Source organism: Cornus florida, unplaced genomic scaffold (assembly GCF_030987335.1).
Source record: "Cornus florida cultivar Cherokee Brave unplaced genomic scaffold, ASM3098733v1 CherokeeBrave_3.0.0_Hap2_Chr03, whole genome shotgun sequence".
Taxonomy (NCBI): Eukaryota; Viridiplantae; Streptophyta; class Magnoliopsida; order Cornales; family Cornaceae; genus Cornus; species Cornus florida.
Genome location: NW_026775573.1, coordinates 69036391 through 69050241, shown reverse-complemented (window position 1 = coordinate 69050241; position 13851 = coordinate 69036391).

Genomic DNA, 13851 nt, shown 5'->3' with positions numbered 1-13851 from the left:
TTCAAACAAACTTTTGCTTTGTATAGAATCAACAGAATTTTGGCATAATACATTTTATGAAAATTTGAAGAAATTTTTTTGGCTTATCCCTGACTTTATTTTTATAGAAAAAAGTTATATGCTGCCATAAAATTGTGTTGAGAGCTCTATAATGTCTTGTCCAATACCATTATCTGCTATAATGAATCTTGTCCAATACCATTATCTTCTTATTCTTCTTCTTCTGCTTCAAGCTGAAATTGAGAGAAGTGCTAAGAATTTTGTTTTGGGGGGTAGACATGATAAGAAAAAAATACCTCTTTTGGCATGGGACAAATGCACTCTTCCAAAGTCCGAAGGTGGGATGGGATTGAGAAGTCTTTTAAGAGTATTAATTTGGCTCGTTCCTATACTATGACCTGGTCCTTTCTTACTTCTAAGGAAGAACTTTGGGTTAAATGGTTTAGGGATAAATATGTTAAAAAAGCTCATTTCTGGACCCTTAATGCCAAGTTTCTTGACTCAGCCATCTGGAAAACTACACGTAATTCCAGAGAGTTCCTCCTACAACATATCAATTTTTCCATTGGTAATGGAACTGGTTTTAGCCTTTTTTTATGATCCATGGTTTAAAGGAAAATCTTTGCAGCATTCTTTTGGTTTGAGAAGACTTCTTCCTGCAGGTTTTCCTCATTCTGCTTCCTTATCTGTTCTAAAATCTTTTAATGGCTGGCCTGCTGATAAGCGCCGAATATTGCATATTCAAGCGCCCTAAATTGCATTAGTTAAGTCCATTATTTGATTTTATTATGCAGATTATCTTCATTTGTGCATTTTTGTTTATTTTCAGGTTCATTGGCTTAAAAGAAGCAAGAATGATGTTTTTGTTGAAATTTTGAATGCAAAGTGCTCAATGCTGAAGCTTGGCAGCAGTGGAACCTGACTTTTGTCGCCATTTTTGACCTAGCAAACTCAAGAACTGGACTTCTATCATAACATGAAAGATTTAGAGCTCTGAATCAGCTTTCCAAATCTTCAAGCGGTTCGTCATTCGGAGTTCAGAGCAGAGAGTTATGATCTTCTTATTAGAGGTGCTCAGAACTGCCTGGCAGCAATGAGTTTCTGCCTTGATCTTCAATTTCGACCAACCAGACTTGAGAATTGGATCTCCACCAAAACATAAAGTTTTTATATCTCTAAATCAGATTTCCAAATCTTCAAACGGTTTGTCATTCGGAGTTCGGAGCACAAAGTTATAGCCGTTTTACCAAAGTAGGTCCGAGCGAAGCAAAGCAAGCATGTAGCAATCTGCTCCATTTTCGAGTGCTCGAGGCCCTATTTCGAGCACTCGAAATTCAGGCAGAATGCAGCTCGGGACTCCTCATTTTCAGCCACTTGCTTCATTGGTTTCCTCAATTTGAATCTCCCTCTTTTATGAAGTGGTTGGGAATGTTTTTGGAGGAGAGGGAGGGCTTTGTTGGAGGAGAGAAGGCAACCAAAGGCCATATATATCCTGTCCTTCATTTTTAGAAGGAGAAAGGAGAGAGAAGAGAGCAAAGAGGGTGGTGTTCTTGAGTGCTACAGTAGTAGCTCGAAAATGGAGATGGAGGCTTCTTCTTCTTCTTCATTCCTTGTAGTCATGGGTAACTAAACCACACCTAGGGAGGTGATGAAGCCTCCCCTTGTTGTTCATGTTTTAGATTAGGCTATGTTGGGGATTATGATGTATACTTTTGGCATTTTCATAGTTAGAGCATATCATCTCATGTAATGAACTCTAACACTTTTAAATGATTAATGTGAGTTTCTTTTGCTTGTCTTAATGATCTTTGTATTAATCTTATTGCTTGCATTCTCATAGTGACAATGGGAATCAAACTATGATTTGTTTTCAAGGAATGTTGTTAGAAAAATGGATAGTCCATTGCTTAGGAATTTCCTTTGATGGGTTATACTAGTTTCCTACCTCATGTGCTTTATCATTTGGTTATAAACTTGATAGTTCTTGCTTGAGTGAATATGTTGAGGGCTACACTTTAGTTTAGGTAGCTCAAATGTATGAATTTTTGAGGGATTATTCTTGTTTAATGATTTAATGAACTTTTCCTAGAGTGTATGGTAACATAGTGTTGCTATATATTCCATGACCATTTTATACATTGTACCTCCCCAATTTAGCCTTAGTCTAGCATGTACTTAAGGTGTAGTGTGGATTCATCTTCCTAGTATTTTCTACTTGTATCTCACTTCCTTTAATTTAATTGCAATTTATTGTTTTATGCATTTCAATTTCTTAATTTAGTGACAAACACACAAACCTTTTATAAACCTCCCTCATCATTCTATAATGATTCTAGACATTTAGGTTGTATTAGACTAGCGCAGTCCCAGTGGTTCGACTTACCAGACCAATAGCCCTATTTTACAATGATTCGTGCTATTGCGAAGGTTGATGTTAATTGACCAACCGATCACCTGCTGAGATTAATCAGTTCCTTCATCAACTGCCTAATTCTGAATCAGAGGATTGTTTTTTATTGAAGAATGGTAAGAACTCCTTCAAGACAACTAATGAACTTTTGTGGAACAAATGCAGACCAAGGATTTCCCTACAATCTGCACTTATTCTGCAAAATGCATTTCCTTCCCTCTTTAATCTCAGAAAGAGGGGTTACATTGGACCAACCATATGTCACAATTATTTTTCTGATTCAGACTCTAGAGATCACCTCTTCTGGTGCTGTTCATATGCCAAAGGGGTGTGGAAATGATTTGTGCATACTTGTCACTGGGAAGAGATTACTTTGTAACTTCTTTTTCTGAAGTGCTGAATTGTTTTTTTTTTTTGTTTCTTAATTGGTACTCACATACATATGCCTCCACTAAGGCTCAAACCCCTTACCTCTCTTTGAGAAGTAAGGGTCTGGTACCGCTAGACCACTTACCTGTTGGTCTGAATTGGTTTATCGAACATACCAAAGGCCAGTCCTTGAAAACCACTCTTTTGAAATACCCATTCACTTCAATCCTTTGGAGCTTATGGAATGAAAGAAACCAAAGATTCCATGGTGGAGATGCTCACAGTCCACACAAGCTAGCCATGAGGGTCTATTTGCTGCTGCTCTAACTGTTTCTGATTTTGACCTTATTTTTTGTTAGCTTGTATTTTTTTTTGCTTTTGTTTGATTTTTGGTTCTAGGGTATACCCTCAACATTGGCGTTTCTATTTCTCTTTAGTGATCCTCTTTGATGATCACTGTTCTATTTTTGTATCATCATTGTAAAATTTGTTTCAATAAAATTTTCAACCCATTCAGGAAAAAAAAACAAAAACAAAAACAAAAACAAAACAAAAACATAAATAATCAATTCAAAAGAAACAGCACTAAAAGTCCTTAAAATTAAATAACTCTGATCTAAGATTGAAATCTTAAAATCCTTAAGAAAAACTTTAAACTATACATTGAACAAGGGCCGTGCAATCGCAGGCCCCACTCCCACAAATTATGACATCGGCTCCATCACTTGGGTAGACTTTAGGCAGGCACTCCTCTTAAGTGCAATGAAGGTCACCAACCTAGACCATGGGCCTTCTTGATCAGGGAAAGAAAGAAATGTTATTTTCTTTTTCTTTTTCTTTTTTACCTTTCAAAATATATATATATATCAAAGAGAACATATCATTATTGATGAGCACTGAAAAGTGCGCATTTAAACCCGTTAAGCTTAAGCATTCTAGTACCTTTATCTATCTTACTTTGCCGTTTTAGACTTATTACGTGTTATTTATATTTTCAGGCACTAATCCCAAAATTGAGCTAACTCAGCCAAATAAGAGCTTAATTGAAGCAATCCTGAGATAAACCAAGGGAGGGAGCAAAGTGGAGAAAGCAAGGAGCAAAAAGGAATCAAAGTTGTGCAGCTGAAAAGTTCGATCGATCCAACTTAGAGTTCGATCGATCGAACATCTATGATCGATCACAGTACTTCTCGATAGATCCAACCTTGGCCTTTGCTGAAATTCCAAGTTCGATCGATCCAACATCACCTTCGATCGATCGAACCCTATTTTGTCCTATTCAAATGATTAATCTTATCCACAACTGTACGCCTACCAACCACTTTTGTTCTTTTCCCCATAAATATCTTCGAAATATCTCAGCCTTGTTCTTATCCGGAGGAGTCAGACCACTTCGATCGATCCAAGATGCAGTTCGATCGATCGAACCCATCTTCGATCGATCCAAGTTAAGGTTCGATCGATCGAACTTCCTCCAGCGAGAAAAAGTTAAAGTCCAGCTCATTTATTCCGTCCTTCACCCAATCATTGGAGAATATGCCTTGCATGACCACAGCTCATCATAGGGTGTATTTGACCTACCTATATAAGGAATATGATACACTTTTTGGTGAAGAGCCTAGAGTCTCTTGTCACACATTGAAAATCATCTTGGAGGCTCTCCTTGGAGAAGAGGAAGAAGGGAAGCTAGAGCACCATTGGAGGAGGTCTTCACCAACAAGGAGCAGCCATGGAGTCAGCCCTTGAGGGTTGGATCATCACTACCATGAGTGTCTAGACATCCTCTTGGGGCTAGAGTTAGCCCCAAGCATGCTTTCCATACTCTAATCTTGTGTATTATTGAGAGATTAGTGTTGTATAATACATCTTGATATTCATGTATATATAAATCTTGATTATTTCATGGTTTGTATGGTTTAATGCTTCCAATTGACTATTCTATTCTACCCATATGTCTATGTATGCTAGAGTAGGATATTCATGTGCTTATCTCTAGATTTAGTGTTTTTTATGCATGTCTATGTGTATTGATGCTATAGATCTAGAGATTATCAAGATGATATGCTTAATGAATGCTATTTTGGTTCATTTGATGGTTTATGCCTATTCTTGATGGCTTGTGCCTCTCCCCTAGTCTAAATAGCTCTATTTTCATGCTAGTAGTGTAGATTTAGTGTAGTGGTAGTATAATGTTAGATGGGAGGACAATCTACTCTTGATGTTTGATGTTCCATGCTTGTGAGTCCAAATGGCATATTCCTCTAATATTGTGTTGTATGTGGATTGTGAGCTTAATGAAGGATTAATGACTAGTTATGATATGTTGTATCTTTCACATGTGTTTAGACAATTTATTCCTCTCCCAATAGATAAATTGTGGCCTCTCACATGATGTTTAGATAATGCATGTTTAACTAAGTCATCCTTATGGATTGCTTGGATTATGAGCTTAATGAAAGGTTCAATGACTTGATTTGATATTTTGTTCTCTTCACATGATGTCTAGACAATATATTCCTCTACCAATAAATATATTGTGGCCTCACACATGTTGATTGAGACAATTTGCACTTGTTGAGTCACCCTTACCAATTGAATGTCTTTTATACACACAATATTGTTGCAACACATTCATTTCCCTCATTAGTCACTTGATTATGGTTTGGAATAGTATTGTTTGGTGGTAATCTCTACACCCCAAGACCTTTCCTTCTTACTTACTCTTTATCTTAATGTATTTTAATTAATTCTTTTCTAAAAGTAATCAACCAACCCAATTCTCTTTTGCAATCATTTGGTACGCTAGAGTCGAAGTTGAAATTCCAACACGTATAATCCCTTGGGACGATCCCTACTCACTCTTGCTACGTTAGTAGTAGTGTTGGTAGTGGTTTTTATAAATTTAAATTTAACATAAAAGGCTTTTCTTGAACCACACATTCACTACATTCAGTTTGGCGTATTGGAACGACCGTCGTCAGATTTTGGCGCCGTTGCCGGGGATTAACGGTTTTGTTGGAATTAAACTAGACAATAGTGTTCATTAGATTGCTTCTTTTTTTATTTTATTTTCCATTGTATATTCTTTTCTCTTTATTCTCATTATTATTTGTTCAATTAGGTACTTGACTACAAGGAAGGCGAACTTTGGAACTTAAAGCAATCATTGGAGCTTAAAAGCTAAATTTGGAGTTGAAGTGCTAAAGGACCATTGTGAGCAATTCTTGGCACTCTTGTATTTTAATTGTTTCACTTCTTTGTATGCTTGTGATAGCCCTTGTTGAGGTTCATTTTATTGCTAAATTTTTATCCAAGCATAGGCCCTTGTTGAGGCCAATTTTTTCTTGCATTTGGGTTTTAATTGTGAATGGAGGAATTGTTTGATCCAAGTTTGGGGGGGAATTACATCCCTTCACCTTATGCTCCTCCATCACATTTTAATCCATATGAGATTGAGTCCAATTCATTTTATGCATCATCTTATTATGGACTTGATCACTCATTTAATCCTTCTTATGACTATTGCCCTCCACCACCATTTTATGATGAATCAATTCCACCACCTTCTAAGTACTCACCCGGATTTGAAGAAAAAGTGTTAGCTTTACTTGATGTGCATATTTCACACACTTCACTTATTAATTCTCATTCTCAAACTTTAGCCAACTTAGAAACTCAAGTTGAGCAAATTGCAAATACTCTTTCTCATCAAGAGGAGGAGGAAGAGGCAAATGAAAAAATGGCAAGAACTTCAATGTATATAGATGAGGATGATGAGAGTGAGGAGAATGAAATAAGTGAGCTAATGCCTAGCACTCTATCTTGTATAGAGGAGGAAGTGGCAAGTGAGTTAGTGGCTAATCCAATAGAACATAACATGATTAATGAGGACTTTCCTTATTTTGATTATGATTTTATCTCGGAGATGGCTACTCTAGAGAGTGAGAAGATGTTGACCACACTTGAGATAGGAGAGAAGGAGGAGGAATTTGTTGAAGATGGCCTTCCTTCTATTATCTCTAATGACCCTCTTGAGGAGTGTCTTTTGGAAATGTATAAAAATTGTGGTTTTGACTTTAAAAGCTCTAAAAATGAAATAAACTCTCTAATGGACTCCTTAGCTTACTTAAAAGGTGAGGAAATGGTAATTTATGAGGAGGAGAAGAGGGATGAAGAGAGGGTGTTTCTTATTAATCCAAATGAGTCTTTGAAAGACAATGCCTCACCGATTATCAAAGTGAATGATCATTTGAATGTGTTTCAAGAACACAACAAAGAGGCAAGCCTAACCATGATTGATTTTGTTTTCAAAACCGTGGATGAAAGGAACAATATCATCTCTTTTATTTCTTTTCAAGTCATTCTTTTGGAGGATGATTTCATTATCATAAGTGGGACATTAAATGAGAAAAGTGAAAAGAGGGTCAATAAGGATGTTTCATATCCAGTTTTTGATTCGTTTGATTAGTGAGTTGACCTAACGTCTTGCTAGAGACGTTAAACACTAGTATTCGTAGAGTTTCACAACTCTATTCCCCCCTCAATTCTTTTTATTTTTCATTCTTGTGTACATTCTTCCATCTATTTTTCAAATTTTCATTCTTGTTACCATCATTGGGGCTTAGCATAGGATTTTCTGCACTTTCAGTTCAAAATTAGGCATTTGGTGCCAGTTCGATCGATCACAAGAGCACCTTCGATCGATCGAATTTTTCTTCGATCGATCCAACTATGGATTCGATCGATCGAATTCCACTTGAGTCCCAACACTTAGAAAAAATTTTGAGCTTTCATCAATTTTGAAAGTGCATGCTCTCGGGATCTCCAAATTTTCAAAAGTTCGATCGATCGTAAACCATTTCGATCGATCGAACTACCTTTCGATCGATCCAACATGTGGTTCGATCGATCATGAGTCCCAACACTTAGAAAAATTTTGGACTTACATCCAAATTCCAAAATGCATGCTCTCGGGATCTCCAAATTTTCAAAAGTTCGATCGATCGTAAACCATTTCGATCGATCGAACTACCTTTCGATCGATCCAACATGTGGTTCGATCGATCATGAGTCCCAACACTTAGAAAAACTTTCAGGCCTCATCCATTTTTCAAAAATGCATGCTCTCGGGATCTCCAAAATTTTACATGTTCGATCGATCGAATTTCATCTTGGATCGATCACAACTATGTTCGATCGATCGAACTTCATCTTCGATCGATCACAACTTTGCCCCTTTGACCCTTTCACTTTTTGACTTTTCCCTATTTCTATTTTTATTTTATTTATTATTATTTTTTATTTATTTTATTTCATTTAGTTACCTCTCTCTTAACTAAAAAAAAAAAGAGAAGTTTTTGGAAATTTGTTAAAAACACAAAAATATTTTTGTTAATTTTATTTTATTTTCAAAAATTCCAAAAAGATTTTTATTTTATTTTCATTTTTACTTTTATTTCCAAGCTTTATTTTTATTTTTATTTCAAATATTTAAAATTAAAAAAAAAAAAATCAAATCCCAAAAACATTTTTCTTTTATTTTATTTTATTTCCTTTTATCTTATTTCCAAAAATCCAAAAATATTTTGTTTAACTTTAATTTTTAATTCTTCTAACTTATCAAAAAAAAAAAAAAAAATCTTTGCATTCCTTATTTTCTTACATTTTTATTTACTTGCCTTTTTATTTTTATTTGTGTACATATTTGTTTTGTCTAAAAAAATAAATAAATAATGAGACGATTTTTCAAAGAAGTATTCCGTCTTGCTAGAGACGTTAAACTTAGCACCCATTTTGCATATTTCTTACATTTTTCATTTTTCTTTACATGTTTTCACATATATATTAAAAAAAAAAAAAATGAAAAAAAAAAAAGTGAGAAAATTTTGTATATACTTGCATTGTACATATTCTTTCCATTTTTTTTTTTTTTTTTTTGCATTGTTCATGTTCCTTTTCATTTCTTGCATTGCACATATTCCTTTTTCATTTCTTATATTGAACATATTCTTTCATTACATTTTGCCTTATTTAATTTTCTTTTTATATTTTGTTCATGCATTTTATTCTTTGTTTTTCTTGCATTTTGTATATACTTGCTTTCATTAAATGAAAAATATAAAAAGATTCATCATTGTGCCCTTATGTGTAGTCATGCATACTTTATGCTTTAGTTAGGGCTTGATCTTATATCTCTCTTGCATCATGTGTTACATTGCCTTAGAATGCTTGATTTGATTATTCTTATCCCATTTGATATTTGATGTGAGTTTGCTAGCGTGGTTATTCAAGTAGGTAGTTGATTCCAAGTTTGGGGGAGACGTCTTTCGAATTGGATCATGACCAGGTTTTATGTCTACACCACCACGGTATACTCTTTCCATTTTTTCCATTGTTCTCATTGCACATTGAGGACAATGTGCGGTTTAAGTTTGGGGGTAAGGTGTCTTGTTGCATTCTACTTAGGATTTGAGCTTTAAATGCATGATTGAGATTTGAGATTGATGTTAGCTATGATTTTGATCTTTTGAGAACTATATTGCTTAAAATTTAAAAATTGCTTGACTTGAGAGTCCAATACTCCTTGTATGCCTTGAGGATGCCATTTAGGAGTAAATTTTTCAAAAGATTGATATCTTGCTTGTATTTGTTGTCCACATCATCCTGAATTTGTGATTGTTTTGAGATTCATTCTGGGATTCTACACTAGCACCGGTGCACGCTAGCATTCAATTGTGGGGTACATGCTTTGTTGATTATTGAATTGGTTATATCCCAATTGGGCTAGTAGTGCATTGAAAACTTTCATTCTTGATAAAGGTGGATAACAATCCCTTTTCATTGAGTAGCCGGGATTCTTGCCTCATTAAGCAGTGAACTTCTCGCGCCAAAAGGTGGAGGGCCCAAACTCTAGGTTAATAATTGATTAAAAAAAAAAAAAAAAAAAAGAAGAAGAAGAAGAAGAAGAAAAAGTTGCAAAAAGCAATAAAAGTGAGGACTTCTCCCAAAAGGTGAGAAGTGGGAAATGATTAGATGGTTGTCGTCTTGATTTGTAGCCTAGTTGATTTGAGTTTGTAAGTCCGTAAGGGGTGTCTTAACACCTAATGCCCTAAAGTCATCTGGTTTGGGAGTCATTGACCTAAAGCTCGCTACATAAATCTTCTAGAAAGCTTAAGAGATCAACACATTGCACAATACTTCCATGTTTGATCCTCAATAAAAAAAAATAAAAAATAAATAAAAAGAAATAGAGTGAAAAGAATAAGCGCACCTAGAACAATAAAGCTTTAATAAAAGGTCCACTCTCTTATCTTGATGATCGGTACTAGATTTGTGTGCTAGTTTGAGGGTAATGATGTGATTACTTCTCTAGTTAGCTAAGATAGCAACACACTTGATGCCGGACCTCTCACATGGATTCTAGACTTGTTTTGATTTTCATGATCATTTTCTTGATGTGTGGAGGACCATGTTTGCTTGCTTGATATTGAAATTTTGGGAGATTGCTTAGAAACGGTTGAAAAATTGCATACTTGAGGTAGTTTTCTCCCAATGCTTGTTTGCAATATTGGTGCCTCTTTTGAAAGAATGAGCTTAATGTTTGTGGGTACCATTTCTGGAACCCTCACGAGACTTTACTCGTCCACTAGGGGTAACCTAGGGGTTTAAAAGGCTTGTTACATATGCTAAATGCAATCGTGTTCCTACGAAAGTGGCGCTATCATTTTACTTACTTTCCAGTTTATACTTGTTTAGTTGTTCATTTCATTCCTTTACTTCTTAGTTCATTGCTAGGGACTAGCAATATTTAAGTTTAGGGGTGTGATGAGCACTGAAAAGTGCGCATTTAAACCCGTTAAGCTTAAGCATTCTAGTACCTTTATCTATCTTACTTTGCCGTTTTAGACTTATTACGTGTTATTTATATTTTCAGGCACTAATCCCAAAATTGAGCTAACTCAGCCAAATAAGAGCTTAATTGAAGCAATCCTAAGATAAACCAAGGGAGGGAGCAAAGTGGAGAAAGCAAGGAGCAAAAAGGAATCAAAGTTGTGCAGCTGAAAAGTTCGATCGATCCAACTTAGAGTTCGATCGATCGAACATCTATGATCGATCACAGTACTTCTCGATAGGTCCAACCTTGGCCTTTGCTGAAATTCCAAGTTCGATCGATCCAACATCACCTTCGATCGATCGAACCCTATTTTGTCCTATTCAAATGATTGATCTTATCCACAACTGTACGCCTACCAACCACTTTTGTCCTTTTCCCCATAAATATCTTCGAAATATCTCAGCCTTGTTCTTATCCGGAGGAGTCAGACCACTTCGATTGATCCAAGATGCAGTTCGATCGATCGAACCTATCTTCGATCGATCCAAGTTAAGGTTCGATCGATCGAACTTCCTCCAGCGAGAAAAAGTTAAAGTCCAGCTCATTTATTCCGTCCTTCACCCAATCATTGGAGAATATGCCTTGCACGACCACAGCTCATCATAGGGTATATTTGACCTACCTATATAAGGAATATGATACACTTTTTGGTGAAGCGCCTAGAGTCTCTTGTCACACATTGAAAATCATCTTGGAGGCTCTCCTTGGAGAGGAGGAAGGAGGGAAACTAGAGCACCATTGGAGGAGGTCTTCACCAACAAGGAGCAGCCATAGAGTCAGCCCTTGAGGGTTGGATCATCACTATCATGAGTGTCTAGACATCCTCTTGGGGCTAGAGTTAGCCCCAAGCATGCTTTCTATACTCTAATCTTGTGTATTATTGAGGGATTAATGTTGTATAATACATCTTGATATTCATGTATATATAAATCTTGATTATTTCATGGTTTGTATGGTTTAATGCTTCCAATTGACTATTCTATTCTACCCATATGTCTATGTATGCTAGAATAAAATATTCATGTGCTTATCTCTAGATTTAGTGTTTTTGATGCATGTCTATGTGTATTGATGCTATAGATCTAGAGATTATCAAGATGATATGCTTAATGAATGCTATTTTGGTTCATTTAATGGTTTATGCCTATTCTTGATGGCTTGTGCCTCTCCCCTAGTCTAGATAGCTCTATTTTCATGCTAGTAGTGTAGATTTAATGTAGTGGTAGTATAATGTTAGATGGGAGGACAATCTACTCTTGATGTTTGATGTTCCATGCTTGTGAGTCCAAATGGCATATTCCTCTAATATTGTGTTGTATGTGGATTGTGAGCTTAATGAAGGATTAATGACCAGTTATGATATGTTGTATCTTTCACATGTGTTTAGACAATTTATTCCTCTCCCAATAGATAAATTGTGGCCTCTCACATGATGTTTAGATAATGCATGTTTAACTAAGTCATCCTTATGTATTGCTTGGACTATGAGCTTAATGAAAGGTTCAATGACTTGATTTGATATTTTGTTCTCTTCACATGATGTCTAGACAATATATTCCTCTACCAATAGATGTATTGTGGCCTTACACATGTTGATTGAGACAATTTGCACTTGTTGAGTCACCCTTACCAATTGAATGTCTTTTATACACACAACATTGTTGCAACACATTCATTTCCCTCATTAGTCACTTGATTATGGTTTGGAATAGTATTGTTTGGTGGTGATCTCTACACCCCAAGACCTTTCCTTCTTACTTACTCTTTATCTTAATGCATTTTAATTAATTCTTTTCTAGAAGTAATCAACCAACCCAATTCTCTTTTGCAATCATTTGGTACGCTAGAGTCGAAGTTGAAATTCCAACACGTATAATCCCTTGGGACGATCCCTACTCACTCTTGCTACGTTAATAGTAGTGTTGGTAGTGGTTTTTATAAATTTAAATTTGACATAAAAGGCTTTTCTTGAACCACACATTCACTACATTCAGTTTGGCGTATTGGAACGGCCGTCGTCAATTATGATAGACTGCAAGTCTTTCAATACAGCACTACTAACCTCACCCCCAACTCTGTACCAAGGCAGCGATTCTTCAAAATACTCAAAACACCTCATATTCATAGGCATTGCCCAGGCAGCCAAAGCATGAGCTGCTCCATTTGCTGCTTCTCCATGAGCAAAACACACCAAAAACTCTAGATTTGCCTTAACCTATGAAGCACGGATATGACATGATACAAACAGGGCGAAACGATAAATTTTAAAAAAATAAGATACGGGTGCAATATGGATACGTAAAAAAATATAATATAATATATATTTTTATATATGTAAATTTTTTTTTTTTTTTTTTTTTGTCATTTTATCTATATATATATAAATAAATCACTAATTTATCCATGTAATCATAATTTAGAATTTAGAGCTAGATGTTTATTATTTTTATTTTCTTAAATTTTATACTTTTTTTCTAATTAAAAAACATGATATATTTTTAGATTGCATTGAATTCTATATATATTTTTTAATAATAATTACAAAATCACCCGTTGCATGCTGAAAGTGTTCAAAACATATCATTGTCACGTTCCAGCCGTGTCCAAACAGAAAATAAAATATTTACTATTTAAGACACTTTCGTTTCTGACACATGTCCAACCATAAAATTTGTAACGACCCAAAAATATACCAGTCGGTACCAAAATAAATAAATAAATAAATTTCGGCATGACCTCTGCAGAAAAAGTTCTACTACGACCTGCTGAAATACATATAAAATGCAATAACCTCATTTGGCCCTAAAACTAATATATCATGTCCCAACGCACAATGCAAATAATATACAACATTCCCAAAATCAACACATACATATAAAAGAGTCATGTTCCTCCATTTCATCCAAACATGGAAATACCATTCCACTATCTAGTCCCATAATCTTTTACAAGGAATGCACTTTAATTACATCAAATTACAGTCCATGAAATATAGCTAAAACTAAAAGTCCAAAACTTACAACATTATACAAATGATACTAAAGTTTTACAAAATAGTCAAGATTACAGTTACAAAATATTAAAATTCTAATACAAAAGATAACAAAATATAGATCTCCAATCTCGTCTAAACTTGTGATGGATTGTCGTTCGCCACCTCTTTCCCGTGTTCTGAAAA